At 29.8% G+C, this 21,741-nt stretch overlaps 1 protein-coding gene across 3 annotated transcripts in view; it reads left to right on the forward strand.

The window, feature by feature from the left end:
- Positions 1-21,741, forward strand: part of LOC126738445 (UDP-glycosyltransferase UGT5) — an 83,219-nt gene that overhangs the window by 19,290 nt on the left and 42,188 nt on the right. The window contains exon 1 of one of the 3 annotated variants that reach the window (XM_050443797.1): positions 16,259-16,590. The exons of 1 other annotated variant lie outside the window; for it this stretch is intronic. The gene's annotated coding sequence lies outside the window, so the exon portion shown is untranslated. Of the gene's footprint in view, positions 1-16,258; positions 16,591-21,741 lie in introns of those variants that run through there. One more of the 3 variants, XM_050443795.1, reaches the window with a different exon arrangement.

A 21,741-nucleotide genomic window follows, 5' to 3' on the forward strand; every position in this document is an offset into this window, starting at 1 on the left:
ATTGATTTTCAATGTGGCCTATAAGATTGTAATGCTTCCACTAAATATGGCATTTTGTTCCCATTCCAGAATTCTGGTCTATGGATCACTTTCATTCGGATATTATTTATTATTTGTATAGTCGGGTGATTTGTTATAGATAGGATTTTAGAAATGAATTTAAGGGCAATTATCTTTCTTCTGTGTTCTAGATCCATGACAGATGCTTCTGCCAAAAGTGCAACCTTAGGGGTAGAACGCATACATCCCAGACATATACGTAAGCCTTCATAAAAAACCACATCTAATCTATTGAGTGCAGTGTTTGAACAAGGCTTGAAAAATATTGATCCAAAATCTAGATGGGATTGTACTAAAGCAAAGAAGACAATTAGAAGGGTTTTTGGGTCATTACCCCACCATACCCTACAAAGTGCTCTTAGGACATTTAATGATTTTTTGGCCTTATTAGTAATATTAATAATATGAGGTGCCCATTTTAGGTTTTCATGTAGAATTACACCCAGATATTTTACCTGTCGTTTATAAGAAATAATTGAATTGTTGAATTGTATAGGTGGTGGGGCATTGCTTCTCCTCCCTCTAGTAAACCAAATTGCCTCGCTTTTGTTATAAGAGATAGATAGGTTATGTTCACTGAGAAATAAGTGTATGCGCTCTAGGGCATTATTTATTTTATTCACCATGGAAGTGACATTTTTACACCTAATAATTACTGCCAGATCATCAGCATACCCAATTATAGTTGCTTCTCCCAGATTTAAATTAAAAATGTCCCTTATATATATGTTAAATAAAATCGTACTTAGGGGGAGCCCTGTGGTACCCCCGTAGTTGATCGAACTAGCCCTAAAAAAGACCCATCATTACTCCTACAAAATAAAGACCGTTCCGTCAGGAGATTAAAAATTAAATCACACAATATATCTAAAAAAACGGCAATAACTGATTCGAAGGATTGAAAAGCAAGGTTAATGTATGAAGTGATATATGCAATATTATTGTATATACCCTTTCCCTTGCGAAAACCTGTATGTTTATGTGAAAATTCTAAGTTATGTTTCAATTGCCAGTCTAGATGATTTTTAACCATAATTTCTAAGATTTTGGCTCCGCATGAAGATAAAACAATTGGTCTATAATTTTCGGGATTTGATGGATCCCTCTCTGGCTTTAAGAAACTAATGACATTGAATTTTTTCCAAGATATAGGTATTTCACCCCCCATCAAAGTGTTATTGTAAATATTCAGGAGAATTTGCTTTGCTTTAAATGGTAAAAATTTAAACATTTGATATGACATGTCATACATACCTGGTGCAGATGATTTTTTATTTTTTAAGGCTAGATTTAACTCATTTAATGAAAAAAGCTTTATGTTCTCAGTATCATTGTCCCGAACAAAGTTAAAGTTGGGGTCTACGTTTACAACTGTCATATTATTAAGAATCAATTGTTTAAAGTTGTCTGAAATTGTAACATTAAATCGGTTTATTTTAGAGTTGTTGTTAAATTATTTGACCTTGTTCCAAACATATTTAATGCTAGAACTTCTATTTAAAGTTTCACAAAATAGTCTAAACTTTTCCTTTTTTTTTATCATTTAATTTTTTTCTAGTAATGGCTATGGCTTTTTTGGCTGCAATATAATTTTCTCTTGATGGGTTATTATTAAATGTTGCTATGGCCGTTTTTCTTTCTTTGATCCAGGATGTACAATCAACATCCCACCACGGATTACCCCTTTTTTTAAATGTGCCAACTGTTTTAATTGGGATTACCTGATCGGCTACTATGTTTATGTGACCAATTAATTCGTTATAAGATAGGTTGTAATTCAAATCTGAAAGGGCTATTAACACTTTATCATGAAAACTTTCCCAATCTACTTTTTTGAAGTTTCTAATATTATAGGGCCTAATGATATTGTGTAAGTCATTATTGTCATGGTTGTTAAGTATAAAACGTATGGGAAAGTGGTCACTGCGTTACAGGGGAGTATTATATCTTTGTCTTTAAATATTTTTCGGTTTAATCTTTTAACCTCTAGAATTTCTATGCCGGTATCAGTTTTAGAACATTCTAATATTTCTTTTTCGCCTATTTCTATGTCAATTTGCCTGACTAACTCTTTACAAGTCACAAAGTTAAATGGAATGTAGATTTTATAGCCCTTATTTAACAGGGTTTTGTTTTTAACAAAATTATTTGCAGACAGGAAATTAATGAATTCTACAGAGATTCTGTTTAAGCCTTTATTTTTAATTTTTTTAACGTCTAGTCTGTCAGATTTAGGTTAAAAATGTCTCTAGCAATTTTAATATTATTAAATTTGCCTACATTAAAACCCACATTTTCAGTGGATTCCAAATAGACAAGAAATGGGCCAGTATCATTTTTAGAATAAAAACCTGGTTCTTTTTCAAGGTTGTTTTTTTAAATGTTTGAAGCCTCTATTGAAATACTACAAACATCAACATTGCCATTATCTATACCGTCACATTCTTTTGGCATTGTTGCCATGGGCTAGGGGGGGCCGCCCCCCCCCCCTGCTTCACTCATAATACTTTAACTTTAAGCAATATAATTGGAAATAAGCATGCACAAAATGGAAATTTTTTAGCCAAAAAGCAAATAAAAGCAAGCTAGTATGTAGAAAGCTTTAACCACTTAGAATAAGCTCAACTTACCTTTCACACGCGCACAAACAGAAAATAAATTAGTAGGACAAGATCGAAACACAGCCTCCAAAAATTTAATATAGCCTGTTTCGCGATCGCAAGCCGAATGGTACAACAAGCTATCGATTTTCTAGCAGACAAATAAAATTCACCAGAAAAAATTCCGAGTACAAAGTAGGAAAAATTCATGGCGCGATGGTGCTGACATCGAGTATTAAATAATGAAAACGGGAATTATTGATTATTTTGGCATGTTTTGATGTTGTTCGTAGCAGGCGATACTGCAAATGAAATCAATTTTGTGTAGAATATTTTAGCACGGGAATTAGCTAACTAGAGTATTTATAAACAAGGGTCCTAGGGAGTCCTCTTAAGTTAGAGAAATAAAATTATGGATTTTTTTAAAACTTAAAATCTTACCTATTTTTTCACAGAGATATAGCCACTATAATGTTCACCAATAAAACACTTTTATTACCACAACGGAACATCAAACGTCAATACTGGCGTGTGGCGTGTGACCAAGGATATGTAAAGAGACAGGATATTCGACTGGCCAGAAAAGACGTACCGTATCTTATAACAGTGGGTGGGATTTGCGCATGACATATTTATGTTGGTGTTTTTTTTTTATAATTTTATTATATTTTTTGTGGGAAATCATATTTTATGGGTTATACCTTCCCACGCCGATTTTTTCTATTTCAGTTTCTGGGGGGGCTCGTCTAAGTTTGGGGGGGGCTAAGCCCCCCTCCCTAGCCCCCCTCTAGTTGCGCAATGTCAAGTATAGATTTTTCTCTATCAGATACCTTACTCAAAATAGCAAAGTTAGGGAACTTACTATTAGTACACTGAAAAGAAAAATTATATATAGGAAGACTTAAAACAAATACTAATCTACATCATTATATAGAAATTGCTAAATATTATCAAATGGATTTTAAATTATATAAATTACCTTCCGCACATTAAAAAGTCATTATATTTTTAATTTTATATACATTTTTCGCTACATTAATTTTTATACCCATTTTTGTGCATATAAAATATAGCAATTTATATAGAAATATTTTGGAAATATTTTAAGATGAAAATGAAATATTATCTATTCAAATTTTTTTTTGTTATATTTATTTGGTAATGCATTAAATTAAGAAAACTTGAACAAATAGTTCATAAATGAGTCATTGCATTTTAAGAGATAAAAAAAAGTATATCACATAGAAATTACCCAGTTGAATAAAAATCAGTTGGCAGCCCAAAAACACCGAATATATTCGCTCCTAAGCTAAAATAAATGACATTATTGTGTTTTATTTCATGCCAGTTTTGCCCTTTGGTATCTAATTTTCTATTATTAGTACAATAAAATTGGCACACTCTTATCTACCCGTTTCCTCTTAAAACTATTATTTCTATTAGGACTACAGTTTGCTTTTAAGCTCAACCCTCATTAAAACAATTGTATTATTGCAAAAAGTTAAACAAAAGAGTTTTACTATTTAAATTTGAGCTGCGACTTAGATCACAGCAAGTATAAATGTGTTTGAATTTCAAAAATCTTATATTAGAACTTAAAACTAATTTATATAAAACAGCCATCGAAAAAAAGCTAAGTAGGTAATAAAAACCTCCGATTAGAAAATACAACGAACAATATTAGGTTTATGCTAATAGTTACATCTTAATTTAAATTGAGAAATGGACCCAAAAAAAAATAAAATTATGTTAATAATAATAATCTTGTTTTATAACAGTCATGTAGGCTGTAGGCCGTAGTCATGTAGGGCAGTAAATAGAAATGAACATAAGCAAAAAAGCAAAGCCAACGCGACTCAATCAATTCTAAATAGGAGTGCTTTCTTTGTGATAGTACTGTGTAAATAATCATGTTTGCCAAATACATCTTTAAAAAATGGAACCATGTTTAAATGCTTTAATGTATTTTTGAAATGCTTAAATTGTTTAAGTTAGAAATACCGTCAAAGAGTCATTATAAACATTATCAAGTTAAGAAAGTATCGATAATCGCAACGCAAGTATTTAGTATTTGATTATTTTAATAATAAAATATGTTTTTTTTAGTGTAAGCGATTTTAAATCTAGTCTTAATGTAACTTAATGCAAGAGGCAAAATTTAAATGTGAAATAAATGTAACTTTCATATTAAATTTTTCGCAACTATTGGGACATTTATTCCGTTAATAATAATATTGAATTTTTCAGTGCATTTTGTTACTACTTTTGTTATTTCTACCTGTAATTTTTTTGTCATTCTTTTGCAAAATTCTATTCTTCGGCAGCATGGTCCTCTTGCAATTCCCAAAGAATTTGCATTTTGTATGGGTGAAAATGACTTTAAATTGAGTCATGTACTAGTACCTGAAGTATAATTTTTTTAATTTTATTTTTAATGGAAATAATAAGTATTTTATTATTAATTAATACCAAAAAAAAAACATGTGTAATTCATCACTTAAAACTAGAACTTGTATTAAGTTAAATGTTAAATATAGGTGTTTTTCGGAAACAATTTTTTTATAACATTATTAAAATCGATTTTGTTAACCATCTTTTACTCTATAGCTAACATTGGTAGCCCAGATAATTTCTCGTAATGCATAGTTGATCGAAGAAAATTTCTTATTATTTTTAATTTGATCTCTCAAATAATAATCAACTTTATACGCGGTTTTGGGATTTTGAGGTGCTTCATTCCAGTGTTCATAATCAAAAAACTTGTGTGGTGTATATTTTCGTCTAGTAGTAATGATTACGGGAGAATGATTGCTATCTCAAGATCGGCGGCTAATTTTGCCGCTTGAGCAATTATTTCCTTAAAGAAATGATCATTTCCATAATTTTTGAAATGATCAACTAAATTCTTTAAATAATTTATAATCATTAAATCTTAAAACATACTTTAATGTTAATTGTTACACTTTGCATCATTTTGCTTACAATATTAATCTGAAATAAAACATCATACCAAATAATTACACAACAAATAAATTTAAAAATAACCTTACAGCAAAAGCAAAATATAGAGTTTTTTGAAACTGAATAAATAATCCAAATTCTTTTTGTTTCACCATTCTTCAGTTTTCTGACAAAGTACATGCTTTTAAAATTTTCTTTTGTCTTGATTTGTAGGAAATTGGTAATTGCGTCCTATCAAGTGAGGTCCTCGCTCAACCAACCTTCTTCTTCGTTGTTAATGGTTCTAGGCCACATACCAGGATCCTCTGATAGAAGAATGGTACTTGTCATCTCAGGGCCCTTAGAGTCAAGGCTTTGGGTTTATCTTCCCTTGAATGTAGCCTCTATTGTTGAGTCGGTAGGCTCGACCGATTGTACGTTTTCACTAAGAGTTGATGTACTCGTAGATGGTTCAAGTGCAGGAACAGGTGAAGCAGCGACCGCTTCAGAACATTGACTCTCTAAAGTTTGTCTTTCTGCATTGGAAACTGGAGTTTTCGCCAAAAAATCTTTTATTTTGCCAGCCATCTTCTCCTGTTTTAGGGCTCTAACTTGATTTTGCTTCCGAAGTGAAGCTAATATAAGCTAATATATTAGATCAATATAAAATGTATTAAGATGTTCTAGGCTCAGAAAACATTTAAAAAAAAAACGTGGTGAGATCATTGGATTAGTTTTGGCACTACCGGTTACGCCGGAAAGAGACGTCAACTTCGGTAATTTAAATGAGACACCCTGTATATAATTACCTATTATAAAGTAAAAGTCTAATTACCGGAATTTTTGTATATTTAATATCCTTTAATATCCTTAAAGATTAAGAAAAAAAAATCATTCTTATTTCAAAAATTACGATTGCATTTTTTTCCTATAATCAAAACATTTATTATTTTAACTTGATTTATTATAGGCAATGATTTGGAATAACAAAATTTGTAAAATATTTTATTTATCTTTTAATAGTTAAAAGCTATATTATTTAAAATAATGAAAATTAAAATATCTCAACAGCCATTAAATCTTAAGAGATTATCCTCGAGTTTTACGTAGAATCTAACTATTGTAAAAAAACTAATTTCGGAGTTTATTACTTTATTAGAATATGTCCAATTATAAATATTATTTTTTGTATGATATAATATAATGCTTACCATTTCAATCTTAATTTAATGTTCACACCAAACACAATAACAAAAAATATGAAACACTTTATCGAATCGAATATTTTCTTTCTACCACTTTAAAACACGATTTAACTAACTTAATAACTAAAACGCCTATTTAAAAAAATATTATTTTATTTGAAAATTAATTGATACTGTGATTCTGCAAAATTTGATGTTTTACAGCATGATGTTCGTCCAATTTAATGTCGTCAAGGTGAATTTTGAAACTTCAAGATTTTTCTTCGAAGGTCGGTTCCACGATTTTTGGATGTATCATTGATAGGCTACTTACAATTGGCTCATCGATCAGGAACTTCGCTTGATTGGTAACAATGTCACAATTTTGAGGTACATTAAAACAACTGACTCAATATGTAATACAGTTGAGTTTAATGACCTCTTGATTAGGAAGAATTCCAATAAACTGATTGGATTCTTTGATGCGCAGAATCTTGGATTTGGTAGCAACTACTTGGACCTTTTTGTAGGTGGAAGTATTTTTATTTTCCAAAAGCAGGATCTCGCAGGGTGCTTCATCAGAAATATCTTCAAGTATCGTGTCTATATACCTCTGGCATATATGCATATTTAGTAAACTGAAAAATGTATTCACTACAATTTTTGCTGCCAGTTATTGAGAATTTGTTTTAATATTGTATGTTGTTGTCTGGGTCGCTCGTGAAGGAATAGTATTCCTCATTTTTAAACAAAAATTTATTTCATGGTACAATCGCCTTAAATTGATTTCCATTTATATTCCATTAAATATTGGTGCAGAATATAAATGAGAATATGTAAAAGTAAAAGGTTGCATAATTTGTATTATTAGGAAATATATTATTTTATTATTTACAATATAACATTCTATATCGATAAACTTTCGAAATGAAAATGTGTTTTTTAATATTATTGCAAAAGGTAACTTTTTATTATTTAATTGTTTTTAGAGTTTAAGGAGTTCATATAGATATAAATCTTTTATTTTTATAATACTTGGATGCATCACATTTATTTTTGCAAAAGAGATCGAATTTTCAATATCTTGTAAAACAGAATTTATAACTTTATATAGATTAATTGATCTAAATAATCTTTTATAACCAAATAATTTTATTTTCCAATATTTTTGATTATTTACAGTTTTGCTTATTGTAGCATTAAATTGATCAATAACATTTAAAGATATTTTATATTGATTATACAAGTTATTTGCTAATTTCTCTTGGTTGTTTTCTTAACGTATTAAACCCCTCTTTATCTGATGCATCTACAGTTTGTCCCAGGATGAGCGAATTTATACGTAAAAATAACAAAAGATTTTGTAGTTGAAATTTGACTGTTGGCATCCAGCCCTGCTTGATTAAAAAATAAAATTTAGCATATTTTTATTTGTTTAAAAATTAAGCATGCCTTAATACGAGCATTTTTTAAAATTTTATGAGTAGGTATTTTAATTTTATGAGTAATATTTTTAGGCAACATATAAAAAAAGTTTATAAGAAAAAGTTGTTTAGAATGCAAAATTATACGTACGAGCGCATGAGTACCAAATTTCATACCAATTTCAAATATTTTAAAAGAATTTCTAATCTTAATAATTAAATTACAAGCATCTCGTTTTTTTTAACTTCTAAAAAAGTAAGAATAAATAATTAATAACTAATTTAAACATAAAAATCAAAGTAGGCCTATGGTCATGAAATTCGGTAATCGGGCATAATTTTGGATTCTAAACAACTTTTTTTTACACACTTTTTTAATATATTGCCTAGAAATACTACTTTACCTACTCATATAATTTAAAAAGTACTCGTATCAAGGCATGCTTGATTTTTAAAAAATAAAAATATGTATTTTTTTTTAATTAAGCAGGGCTGGATGCCAAATGCTCAAATTTCAACCCCAACATTTTTTGTAATTTTTACGTATAAATTCGCTCATCCTGAGACAAACTGTAAATAATTACCACTAATTGATTTAAATATTGACCCAAGTCCATTGAATAAACCTCTTTTTACTGTAACATTAGGTAATATTCCATGAAGCTCTATATCTACCTTATCTTTAATTAAACTTAAGCTGATTAAGAGAATCATTTTTATAAAAATTTCTATCATTTTCCAATACTAAGGTTAAATTATTAGTTTTCTGATCTAGTTGTCCTATCTCTATAATTAACGGATTAAGGATAAAATAATGTATTAGATTATAGCTCGATTCTTGAATTTTATCGGATCCTAAATTTATTAAAATTAAGCCAGCATGGCTACTTAGGTTTCTAATTTCTATATCGTCGTTTCCTTGCATTCTTACGATGAACGTGAGCAACCTAGAAGAAATAAGTTAATTGAAAACAAAACAACTTTAGTCGTTGTTATCAAGGGAATAAAGTTTCTTAGGCGGTTTTTTAAAATTATTCCTGTGAATCTTTTATCAAACTCTGTGGAAACCGTTTGAACATTATCAGTAGTTTTAAGAATTGTCAGTTTCTTAAAAACACTAGCGTTTTTTTGTTCTATATGTTTTCTTACATATGCTTGTTGATCAGGTGCAAATATTTCAGGGTCGTCGCGATTTTTATTGCGGGTTTCAATTACAGTTTCTTTATTACGTTGTAATTTTTAGAGCAATTCAACTTTTTCTTTATGTGAATTGATATAATCGTTAATCAATAGTTGGTCATGTTTTATATCAAAAGGACTATTTTCCGTAATACGACTATTAATTATATCAATTGGTTTAAATTTTGTAGATCAGTGGATTGTATGATTATATGCGAGAATAAAGTAAATCATTTTTTTATTAGTGGGTGTCTTTAAAAATCCAGTGTATTTAAAATTCGAATATGCTCTAAAATAGTTAAATGAGATCTTTCTATCATACCATTTGAATTATGATAATTTGAACAAATGAAATGGATTTTAATTTTGTGTATAATCAAGTAATTCTGGAATTGAAGAAATTTTGAATTCAGTTCCATTATCGGCAATTATTTGTTTTGGTACAGAATGGTGAGAAAAGAAATTTAATAAACAATCAGCTACTTCAATAGATTCGGCTGTAGAAATTGGATAAGCTTGTGCATATTTTAAAAAAGAATCAAATATAGTTAAATACTTTTTTTTTCAATAGTAAAAACCTCAATATGAAGAATTTCAAATAGTCGGTTAGCTGCCGGTGTAACATTAATTTTTACTTTAACTGGATGGCGTTCATATTTACCTTGTTGACAGATTTCACAATCATTTATAAAAGTTTGTACAGATTGTCTTAGATTAGGCCAATAGTATTTTTCTCTATTCCTTCTTTCAGTTTCATCCATTCCTCGATGATTTATTTTTGATTCGTGATAATTTTTTATAATTTCTTTTATATCGTTTATATGCGTGAATATTATCTTATACTGTCTTTATATGTGATTTATTAATTTAGTTAAGCAACGTGTTAATTTTAAAGATGGCCATTTAAAACTTTTTCTGATGACTTCACAAAAAATTCAGAATTTTCGAAATATAAGTGTTATTGTAATCCTGGCTTAACATAATTTTTTATAAAATTTATTATATCATTATGGAAATTATTTTGGGATATTTGTAAATTAATTCGTTTCTTTTTTCAAACAAAATTTAAATTTTGGGAATTGCAGGGGAATGTAAAACAATAGATTTTATTATTTGATTTAACCCGTATTTAACTGGTATCTCAATGATCGGTAAACCTATGACCTATCGTAAAAACAAAATCCTAATTTTGTTTATTAGCATTGGTATGAACCGTGTCGTCATTCCCGTTATCGCATTAGGAATATCAGGTTACACTATATCCTCTGTGTTTTCCACGGAAAGACTTTCAGTGCCTTCATCTGTTTAGGGACATTGCTCTGTAGGGTCATGTTGCACAATCATTTAAATATTGTGATGGTCAGGGTTTTCATTTTCTGGGTATACATTTTCGGGATTTTGAAGAAACTAATTAAATTCCTATATTTATTTACTTAAATCAAAATTAGTATCCGTATCATTGGCGAGGATTTGTACACGTGAAAGGGCGTCGGCATTTGTATTTAGTTTATTCTTTTTATAATAATTGATATAATTACATTCATCTAATTTAATTCTCCAACGTACTAATTTTGATGAAGGATCCTTTAGTGAGAATAACCACAAAAAGGTAATGTAAAGGTTTATGATCCGTAATTATGTTGAACTTTTTTCCGTAGAGATAAGGCCTAAAGAACTTCGTAGCCCAGGCGATGCAAAGAAGTTCTTTTGCTATTGTTGAATAATTGACCTCACTATCGTTTAAAGTACGTGACGCATATGCAATTGCTAGGTCATTATCAATTCGTCCTTGAGAAAGCACAGCACCTATTCCTATATTACTTGCGTCCGTTGTTTCATTAAAGGGTTTATTAAAATCTGGATATTGTAAAATAGGGTCATTCATTAAAAGATTTTTACAGGTTTCAAAGCAATTTGCAGCATTATGTTCAATAGTGGCTCCTTTTTTTAAACATTTGGTTAGAGGTTTAGTCAATTTAGCGAAATTATCAATGAATTTCCTGTAATAGCCTAATAATCCTAAAAATCCCTTAATTTGCTTAGTAGTTTTTCGAATAGGATAATTTTTATTGGCTTTCATTTTTTAGGAGCTTGGTTTCACATCTGAAGGGGTAACAATGTGTCTTAAATATCCTACTTCTTTTTTTTTTAAATCGATTTTATCTAGCTGTAGTTTGAAATTGGTTTCACAAAGACGTTGGAAAACAGCGCGTAATTTATCGATGTGTTCTTGTAATAAGGTAGAGTAGACAATTATATCATCAAGGTAAACGGCACACTTTTTGTTTTACATTCCATGAAAGACATTGACCATTGAGCGTTAAAAGGTCGCGGGGGCATTTTTCAGGCCAAAAGGGATACACAGAAATTTGTAGTGCCCATTCTCACAACTGAAAGTAGTTTTCGGAATGTCCTGTTCATTTGGTGGAAACAACTCGCTAGACCGAGGGTTGAAAAATATTGACATTTACCTAGCTTATCGAGAAGATCTGTTATATTGGGTAGGGGATACTGCATATGGATGGTAACTTCATTTAGTTTTCTGAAGTCTATTACACATCTCCATTTTTGTTTTGCGCTAGAGTCATTTAGATAGAGAATTTTTTGGGTACTACCCAAAATGGTGAGGACCATGGGGATACACTTGGTCTTATAATATTCTGCTCAAAATTTGTTTTTATTTGACGCTCAACTTGTTTGTAAATAAAGGGATATCTGTATATTTTCGAATAAATGGGTGTTTCATCTGTGGTTTTAATTTTATGTTTTATCTGACTTATGAACGTAAGAGGAGTATTTTCATTATAAAAAATATCAGAGTATTCTTTACGTTATTTTAAAATTGCAAATATTTCTTCTTGATTCATATGATCTATTCAGATTAGTTTTTCCGGCTTAAAATAAGAAGATTTATTGGTAAAATTATCGACTAAGTTAAAATCAATAGATTCTAATTCTTTTCTTTCAAATGGTTCAATTTTAATGGGTTCGGAAAAAATCTAATAAAATTTGATCAGTAGAGCTATTTTAGATGGTAGTATTCCATTACCCATGTATGTACTATGCCATTTTATGCAATAGAGAGCCTTTCTGAAATTTTACAATTTCCTATTTTTTTAATTTGGAATAATGATTTCACCATTTTTTATTGAAGTTTTAATTTTTGATACTGATACAAAAGTTTTAAGTCCTAATTCTGAGTTTCTAATTCTAATTCGTGACTACTAAACTCACTGCAAATTCCTCCACCGAATTTTCATTAAGTTTCATATAGTCCGATTAATCGTTAAAACGAACGTTCGATACGCTAACCGATCTAACTCCGGACTAATCTACCGACTGCGCCATTTAACTGAATTAACAACCAAAACACCTTTTTAAAAAAATATTATTTTAAATTAAAAATTAATTGATACACAATTACATACTAATTATCTCAGCGACTTCAATTGACTAACTCGATAATAAACAATGAAACAGTTTTGTTATCATAAAATGCAGGGTCAGCAGCTAGTGGCTTCCATGGTTGTACAGGGTGGCTCGTCACATAATTCACGTCTAATTTATCTTCCGTTTTCTTGTGTGAATATCAAAAATTGATTAGCGAACGCATGTCATTGTTTTATTTTATACCCCGGGAACCCGAACTGGAAAAATTATTTTACAAAAATATTTAATATCGCTCGATCTGTATAGTTGTTGATTTTTTGATTTTAACTTGCAATAGTTTTTTGAACTACTTCTACTCAACTGATTCTTACAAAACTTTCCGCACATATTTTAGTAGGTTTCCGTGAAAATATTATATTATCATATTTTATGTTTAACCTTTGGTTTAACCCCACAGTATCAACTCCTGAGTGAAGGTGAGAGCTGTCTTTAAATTTTTAAATTAGAAGAAGATCAAGTTATCGGTGATACCTTATTTTAAAGGTCTTTTTATCCTGAAGTTATTGCTGTAGTCGTAAAATAGAGGTAATTCGAGTCAAGTGAAAAACTAAGAGCCAAAAAATAAAAAGTATAGGTAAAAATATTTTTGAGATAACATTTAACAATTCTTCAAACTTCTGAAATATTTAATAATTAAAAATAAAAACGCGGGATCACAAAATTAAATTGTTAATTTTTAAAGAGGTTAGAATCTTTAGAAAGTCTTATAATGTCTAATAATTATTTTCACGTTTTTGCTTTTTTTTTAACTGCAAAGATTAAGAAAAACTAGCCAAATCTCATTGGTACACTGCGCAGGCTTTATACGGGATAATTTATGCGATTGACTATCCGAATCGTCGGTATTTTTTATGAAGATTATCCTAGTGGAAGAACTGAAAAAAATGCCGGTATGTCAAGATTCATCCGAACTCCTGGCGATGAAGATGCAGAAATCTGTCATTCTAAGGACTCTTCGTTGGTTGAGCCAAATTAAAAATAACACTAACCGAGTGGACGCGAGGTCTGGTCTTTGATACGATTGGCCTTCCGCATGACGGCTTATGGGGTCGGAGCCATAAGTAACCTCATGTCGGACTTACATAGGGAAATAATAATAGCTAATATTATTATTTTTATAAAATTAATTTTTAATTATAATTATATTATTACTATTATTAATTATAATAATAATAAATTGACGCCATGATCCTAAAAGACAATTCATGGAAAACATTATAAAATTACAGCAGCACATAGACAAAAACTCATGTACATATGGTTAATTAAAGGAAATCTGCACCCTAAAATAAAAAGGAGTTGCCCTAGCGAGATAAGACCAGATCAATGACACAAAAGACTACAAAATACCCATAGTAAAAAAAACAAACATGGACACAGAACGAGTCGTGCCGAATATGCCAAAGAAAACTTCACAGGTAAAATACCACATTAAGACCACAGCTACAAGCAGATGTTAACTATATGCAGAAATAAAACATACCGTTACAAGCTGGCACTGAACTACAAACTCACAGGTGAAAAACAACCTTATTTTAAGTACGCCCGCAATCAAAATTAGAGAATGAGGAATAATAGGAATTATATTGAGATACCACAATTCGTACAGTTAGAACCGTCGCGAGTTAGACCAGATATTTTACACAATTAGTTAAAAAAAAACAGATCTACTTTTCGATCACTCTACGGCCGGTGCCACGATCAGATAATACAAAGTATAGATAATAGAAATACACAATGTAAATTGAAATGAAGGAACCGTGGAAATAAGACATTGACAGATATTGATTACCACTACATAACAAAAAGTGATAAGGAATAAGAATGAAACTGGAAACAAAAGAACAATATTTTAGATAAAGTAATAGTCGATAAAATAAAAAAATACAAACTTGATGAATGTAACTGCATTGGAAGATGCTAACGTAAGAGGAGTTTGAAACACTCAATTGTTAAAATATATGGATCTTGTACATAAATTACCACTCACGTCGGCTTCGTATACGCAGTCATTATTCACCCTTTTACTATTTTCCCAAGTAGTTTAATGCAAAAACACACGTTGCAAGAATTAAGGTAGCTAAACTGGATAATCTCAAAGAAATTGTAAGGCGCATTTAAAATGGAATTATCCTTGTTACGTGTACGCCAGGTCGGCAGGAGCATAAGTAGAAGTACGTCAACTTAAGTGACTATACAAGTTATTCCAATAAGGAACTATCTCAAATTTGTTGTATGTGATTCAGCAATGGTGTGTGATAGATTTTTGCTACGCATGTGAGGAGGCTGTTAGGCACTTGCTCTATTAGAATATAAAGAAGAGCTAGCAGGAAAACAAAACTTTTGGCCAGAGATAAGGCCCTATTAGGAGAATATCTCAAAGGCGATATTTAAAGATGACTAGCATAAATTATACTGACACTGGACTCAGATCAGCGAATAAGTAATATTGACTGACCTAACCGCATTTTTATAGATAAAGTTTCTCATTTCTTCTGATGTCTTGGATATCTAGAATAAATGGTGTTTCTCCCAATCCAGATTGAAATGTGTTGTCGTTTGATTCGAAATCTGAATAATAACATGAGAATGTATCCTTTATTTATCAATATTTATCCTGTTTTTGTATCTTAATTCATACATATTTTTTCAAAAATATAAATCCTAGTAGAGCTTGAACGAGGAACTTTGTTGGAAATACAAACTTCTAGTTAAAAGATAATGTATCAATGTTTTTTTATGGTATAGAAAAAATGCACAATCTCCTAAAAAGCTTAACTTTTTTACGAAATACATCTCATTTGATAATTTGGATTTCTATTATGTTATTTATATACTTATTATCTTTTTGAAAATAGAGGAGCCGCCACTGCATACTTTTAATATGATATAATATGCCTAGGTAAATGGTAATGTGAAAAAAAAGGTTTAAAAAAATGCAAATTTCGAAATAATAATATTTAAGTGTTTTCGAGAAGAGCTTTGCTTAAAAAATATTTTATTTCAGCATGTTCATAAACTGTGATTGATTTTTCTTACATTCTATAATAATATATATTTAAAATTAATAACCACATCCAAATATAAAAAATTTAATTTATAATGCTTCGATCAGTGTTCTGTTAAATTAAATTCTGCCCGATACAGCATTTCATTATTAAAATAATATTTCATTTGACGCTAACATATAATCATTTTATTTGAGTTTATTATTAAAAACTTAATTCAGTTTATAATCTTTTTCTTAAAAGATACGTCATATCAAAAAAATACTGTAAACGTAGATATTAAGCCACAATATGGTTTTTTAATTATTACAACGATAAGCATGGGACCACTTGACTGCAGAACTAACCCGTCAATTAGTGGCACAGACCATTTCAATTTCTCCTACTTTCAAGCGAAGTGGTACTGGTGCACCAAGCGCCGTACACCGCAGAAGAATATACCAATCGCCAGTACGCACTAACCGTAAACAGTTTAAATCGAATTTTAATAAGTTTCTTTTTAGTTTTGGTTAGTTTTTTTCGTAGAAAATAGAACCATTAGAAAAATGATAAAACTATTCTTGAACTTAAGCGGAACTTAATATGTAAATCTCGATTTTAGCAAGTGGGCATTAAAGTGTAATATTCGAATTGATGGCGATTGATTTGAGTAAATTACTGAATAATTAAGTGTAGGTTAACTTGTAAGGTAATTGGCAGAACTGTTAACAAACTTGAAGGTGTAAATTGTTATTTTCGTTTGCCGGTAAGTTAAAGAATAAATTTTAGTGTTATATAATATTCCTTATTACATAATAGTTATAATTTATTTCCGGGTAATAGTTTTTATTTATGAAAGCCTCTTTCACACAATTTCTTTTTTTTCTTTAACTTTTTGTTTATTAAGTTTATGCCGTCTATTTTCACTTAAAAAAATATAATAACAAATAAAAGAATTAACACACAAGACAAATCTACTTAATACGTACGTTTTTTCTACTACGTTTTTGCAACTGTATAAATATATGCTATTATAAATACTCTTAAAAAACCTTTTTTTATAAAAAATAATCATTACGCTGTGGTATATAAATTTAAACGTATACACTATCACGTTATTTAAGTTTATTTTTATATATTTTTATTTGTCTAGGGTTTAATAATAATGATATCACCTTTTAGTAAGTATTTACATCGAAGTGATACTGTATTTAAAAATGTTTGATTTGGCATGGTACCCTTAATAGCAGTAAAAAAACAAATTGGAGTTTATATTTAGAACTTTGCGGTACTCTTATTTATTATATTAAATATTAGTACTCTTTTTCACCTTTGCTTGTGTTTTTTAAAAATATAAGTGCTATCTTTGTATTATATGCTTCATAAAATATCCCTAATAAAATAAAAGCTAATATATTAATTATTATTTATAAAAATGAAGGCATTGGCAGGTTGTTAAATTAAATGAAACACATTAATAACAAGACTTCAAATAAACATTACAAACAAGTAGTTGTACAACAAGCTCTTTATTGCTTAAACTATATTCAAAAAAACAATAATCGATAAAAGTTGGACCATAAAAATGCCTGTATACGGAAGGAAATTACTTAATACATTTTCAATTTCTATACATTAATAAATTATTTATTATACAATTATGTTCGTAGTTTAAAATTATCGGTTAATGTATTCTTCACTTTTTCGAACCATATCGGCAAATATTTTTAGGATACTAGCTTAGTGTTCCTTAATTCTATGGGTAAATAGTCGCAATAAAGAAAAGTTTAGTACAGGATATTAAAGGATAAAACAATTGGCACGGTTATCAAAGGGCAAAAAGATAGGCTTTTCGGGATACTTCGTAAACCTGGAAGTAAAAAAAGTAAAATAAAATAAAAAGTAATTGATATTTTCTGGGCAAGACCAGAGCAAAATTTAAAAAAATTATAAGGGATTACGTATAGTAAGAAGCAACAGATTTCTTATACCAAATTTCAATAGCAGTAATAATAGTAGACTTAAAAGCCGAAAGTTTATTTTCTTGTTTTTTTTTATATTTTTACCACTTTGGATTCACTTTCCACGTTGGCGCTGAAGATGACCTGATGAAGTGCTCTACGAATAATATAAAAAAATATATATTCGAATATAATTACATGCCAATCTTCTTTAAATCTACGAGTAATAAAGCCACACCATTATTTTGTATTGTTTTTTTGTCCTAAAGAAGCTAATCAACAACAGCATGCGTAGGCAATTACTACCTTTACCTTTTCCACTTCTTGGTTGGAGTATTCCGAAAAACCTATTCTTCTTTCTAATTAGTTTTTTTCGTTAGAAATTAGTTTAGAACAAGTAAAAAAACTAATAAAAAATAATAATAACAAAAAAATATAAATAAGGGAATATTTAAATTCAAGAGATTGATCTTTTACTGATTATGTTAAAAAACCCTTCGAGTGGAAAATATAGTTAGATGACATTTCAGAAATCTAACCATCATTTAATGTATTATTTAATGTTATTAAAAACTAGGTGGCCATCAAATTCAAACCTTTCATTTACACAGGACAGATCTGGGCTTTTAAAAGCTTTACTAATTTCCATTGTCTCCAGCAAGTCTAGTTTTTTACTTTTATGGTACTGATGAAGTATTTTTATATTTTAGCTGTCAGAAAAATTATGTTTGGAGTCGAGGAGGTGATTAGCAAAAGCTGATCTGGTGACTGTGATATCGGCATTTTTAAATTTATTATAAAAAGGTTTAAGAGGGTTTAAGAGGGAAAAAGTACTGACTGCTAATTGTTTAATGATAAGGAATTCTTTTTTAAAATCTTCACGAGAAAGTGGGATGTTAAAAAGTCTGTAAAACAAGGAATGGAAAGCAGCAAATTTATGTGATGACGGTGATCTTGAATTTTATTGTATAATATTATCTGTTGTTGCTTGTTTACGGAATATCTGAAAGGAGATGGATAATGATAACAGTAAGGTGTTGTTCTGTTCCCGTTCGATTGTAAACTCAATTTTAGACTTGTAATAATGACTCATGTTAAAGTTATGCCATTTAGGTAGCTTATGCTTCCCTAATGTCCAAAATTTGATTTTTTTTTCGAAACTGTACACACTAGAGCTACAACGAGTACACACGAGTACAAAAATTGGTTATTAACTACTGTTTTTTTGAAATTTTTAAATTTCTTTTGGTTTCTTAGTTTCCTAATTTCTTTGCCCTGAACAAACCAAAAAGTAGAAATACGTGTCAGCAAGAAGCATTTTAACTGTGCCAAAATCATTAATAATTACGTCTTGTAAATACCTTCTAAAATTATCAACTTAAATTCTAATTATTATTTTGTTTTGATCGCTGAATGCAAATTGAAATTATACTCTTATTAAAATAGCAATAGTTATTTTTTTCCTATATGGGTATGTAGTAGTTAGGTAAGGTTTGGTCACAATAGCATTGCAATGGTTTATTTAAACGTCGTGACGAAGTAGGAAATCTAAATATATTATTCTATTTAGCTGCAGAGAATGAATTAGTATAAAAAACTACAAACATATCTTATTATATGAGATTTTTGCGTTTATTATTACTTATTTAAAATTATCATCTATTTATAAAAATACAATGTTTATCGAGTTGAAATCATGTTCTTAAAATCAAACAATTAAATCTTTTGATGTAAAAATATCTAAATTTTTGATTGATAATGGACAACCTGAATTTAGACGATAGTCAGTCCCTTGCGGATTCTCCCACGTCTAATAAATTTGGGATAATATTATGACTGTTGCAAGTACGATATTGATGTAATATATCATGTGTATTATAGGGGAAATATGAATAGATGGTAAGGGAGAACTTTAAGTTCAAAAAACTATGGTAAGAGTCTCTTGATATCTTTGCCCTACAATAAATAATGCAAATGCATCTTTTATGCCGTCAAAATATTACTTCACAATAACGAGAGTGGCGGATAGGGTATAACAAAGCAGAAATGCCATGATATTTTTCCTGGTGAGAATTTGCACAGATGTTATTAGATAGGTTAAAATCAGGAGCTTTAATATATAACATGGATCTGCTAAGTGAAGCCTAAGTCAAGATAACCATAAAAAAATCTCAGATGTGGAATCTCAGATGTGGAAGATCGAGTCTTCTCAAAGGAAAGTTTAAATTCTTTTAATGTCTTTGTCCTATGAATCAAGAAAAATCTTGTGACATCAAAAATTAGGCATGCGTTAAGTAGGTGAATTCAGGACCCTTACAGACAAATGCAGAGATATGCTCAATAGCGTCAATAGCCAAAGACTGTGGATCTATTGGGACATAAAAAGATTATTACTTTCCAAGCGTCTGAACCTCTAAATACTCTTAGACTCATTATTCTCATTACTCTTTGCTTCCTTACTCTTTTAGATAATTTAGGATATTACGTTACTCAAAATATTGTTTTTATTTTGTTTTATTTTAAAAATGTGTTTCCAGTATACATGTTTTATCAACTGTTTGCTCGCTAATGACCTGAATCAAACAATTAAAAAATTATTATATACAAAAATTGCTAAAATATATCCAGTTCAAAATTTGAATGAAAAGTTTTATAAAGCTTAAAGGCAACAGAGGTCAATTAAAAAAGGATACGGTCAGCAGATCAAATAAATACTCGCGACCCATCACTCCGTGATTGCAGTAAGTGAGTAGATTATTTAATCAACAAATAAAAATTTAAGGCGCCACTGGTTTTCAGAAATACAAAAACAAACCATCGATCAAAACCAGATGATCGCTTGAAAGAAAATCCCTTGAATTCACCGTGTATAACTTGTTAGAATTACCCTGTATATATTTTAACCTAAAGACGAGGCTTGGTTGAGGATTATTAGTTTAAGACAAATAAGATACTAATAACCTAAATATTATTTATAAGAAATAATTTAATAATATTAAAAAAAATTAAATCACGAAAAAAATATAAAAATGATTTTAGTTAATAGATAAAGAAAAATATTGCATTTCAAGTAATAGGAATACACTAACTTTCAAAGATATCCTTCAAACCTATCATCTCTCGGAATCACCTCTTTTCAATTATCAACCTCTGGATTTAAGTCTATATACGAACACTGTTTCCATAGCCTACCATTCCTTCTTCTTCATCTAAAAAATTTAAGAGTATGAGGTTTAACCTTTTCTACCACATCATGATACCATTTATCAATTACAGGTTTTGGAATGAACGCATATTAGGGACAACATGTTCCTTGCCCTTACGATGAACTAAGTTAAAATCATATTGCTGGAGTTATCATCTGGCTAATCGACCTATAGGCTGTTGCATTGCATATTTTAGAATCAAACTAGAAAATAATGATCAATAATCAACTAAAAATTAACAATGTCTAAGTAACGACGGAATTTTTAAAGGAAACAGACAACGGCAAGGCATTCCCCCCCGGTGGTGGAGAAGTTTTACATTTGTTTCATTAGACTTCTACTTACCTAACTGATAGCCAGTACCATTAGGGTAAGGTTGAACTCGATGACCACCAAGACCATAACCAAAGCTATCGCACTTAACAACGAAATCTAACGAGTAACCAGGAGAAGCTAAAATGGGGGCACTAATTAGGCATTCCCTAATCTTTCTAAATACGTTCACTCTAATTTACAACTTTTCTGAAACAAATCAGTAATTGCATATATGAGCCATAAGAGTTGAAAAATATTTAATCAACCTACGGTACAACGAAAAAGTTTCCACAATCCTGACTTCTGTGACATCTTCGGGTGTTGGAACGTCTACCATAGCCTAAATCTTATTGGGATTTACGTGCAACTCGTTCCTGTCAACAACATAACTAAGATATGGTTCAAAGTCAGCACCAATAATCTCTGCCAGGAAAC

This window comes from Anthonomus grandis, chromosome 7 (genome assembly GCF_022605725.1).
Source record: "Anthonomus grandis grandis chromosome 7, icAntGran1.3, whole genome shotgun sequence".
NCBI classification, from domain to species: Eukaryota; Metazoa; Arthropoda; class Insecta; order Coleoptera; family Curculionidae; genus Anthonomus; species Anthonomus grandis.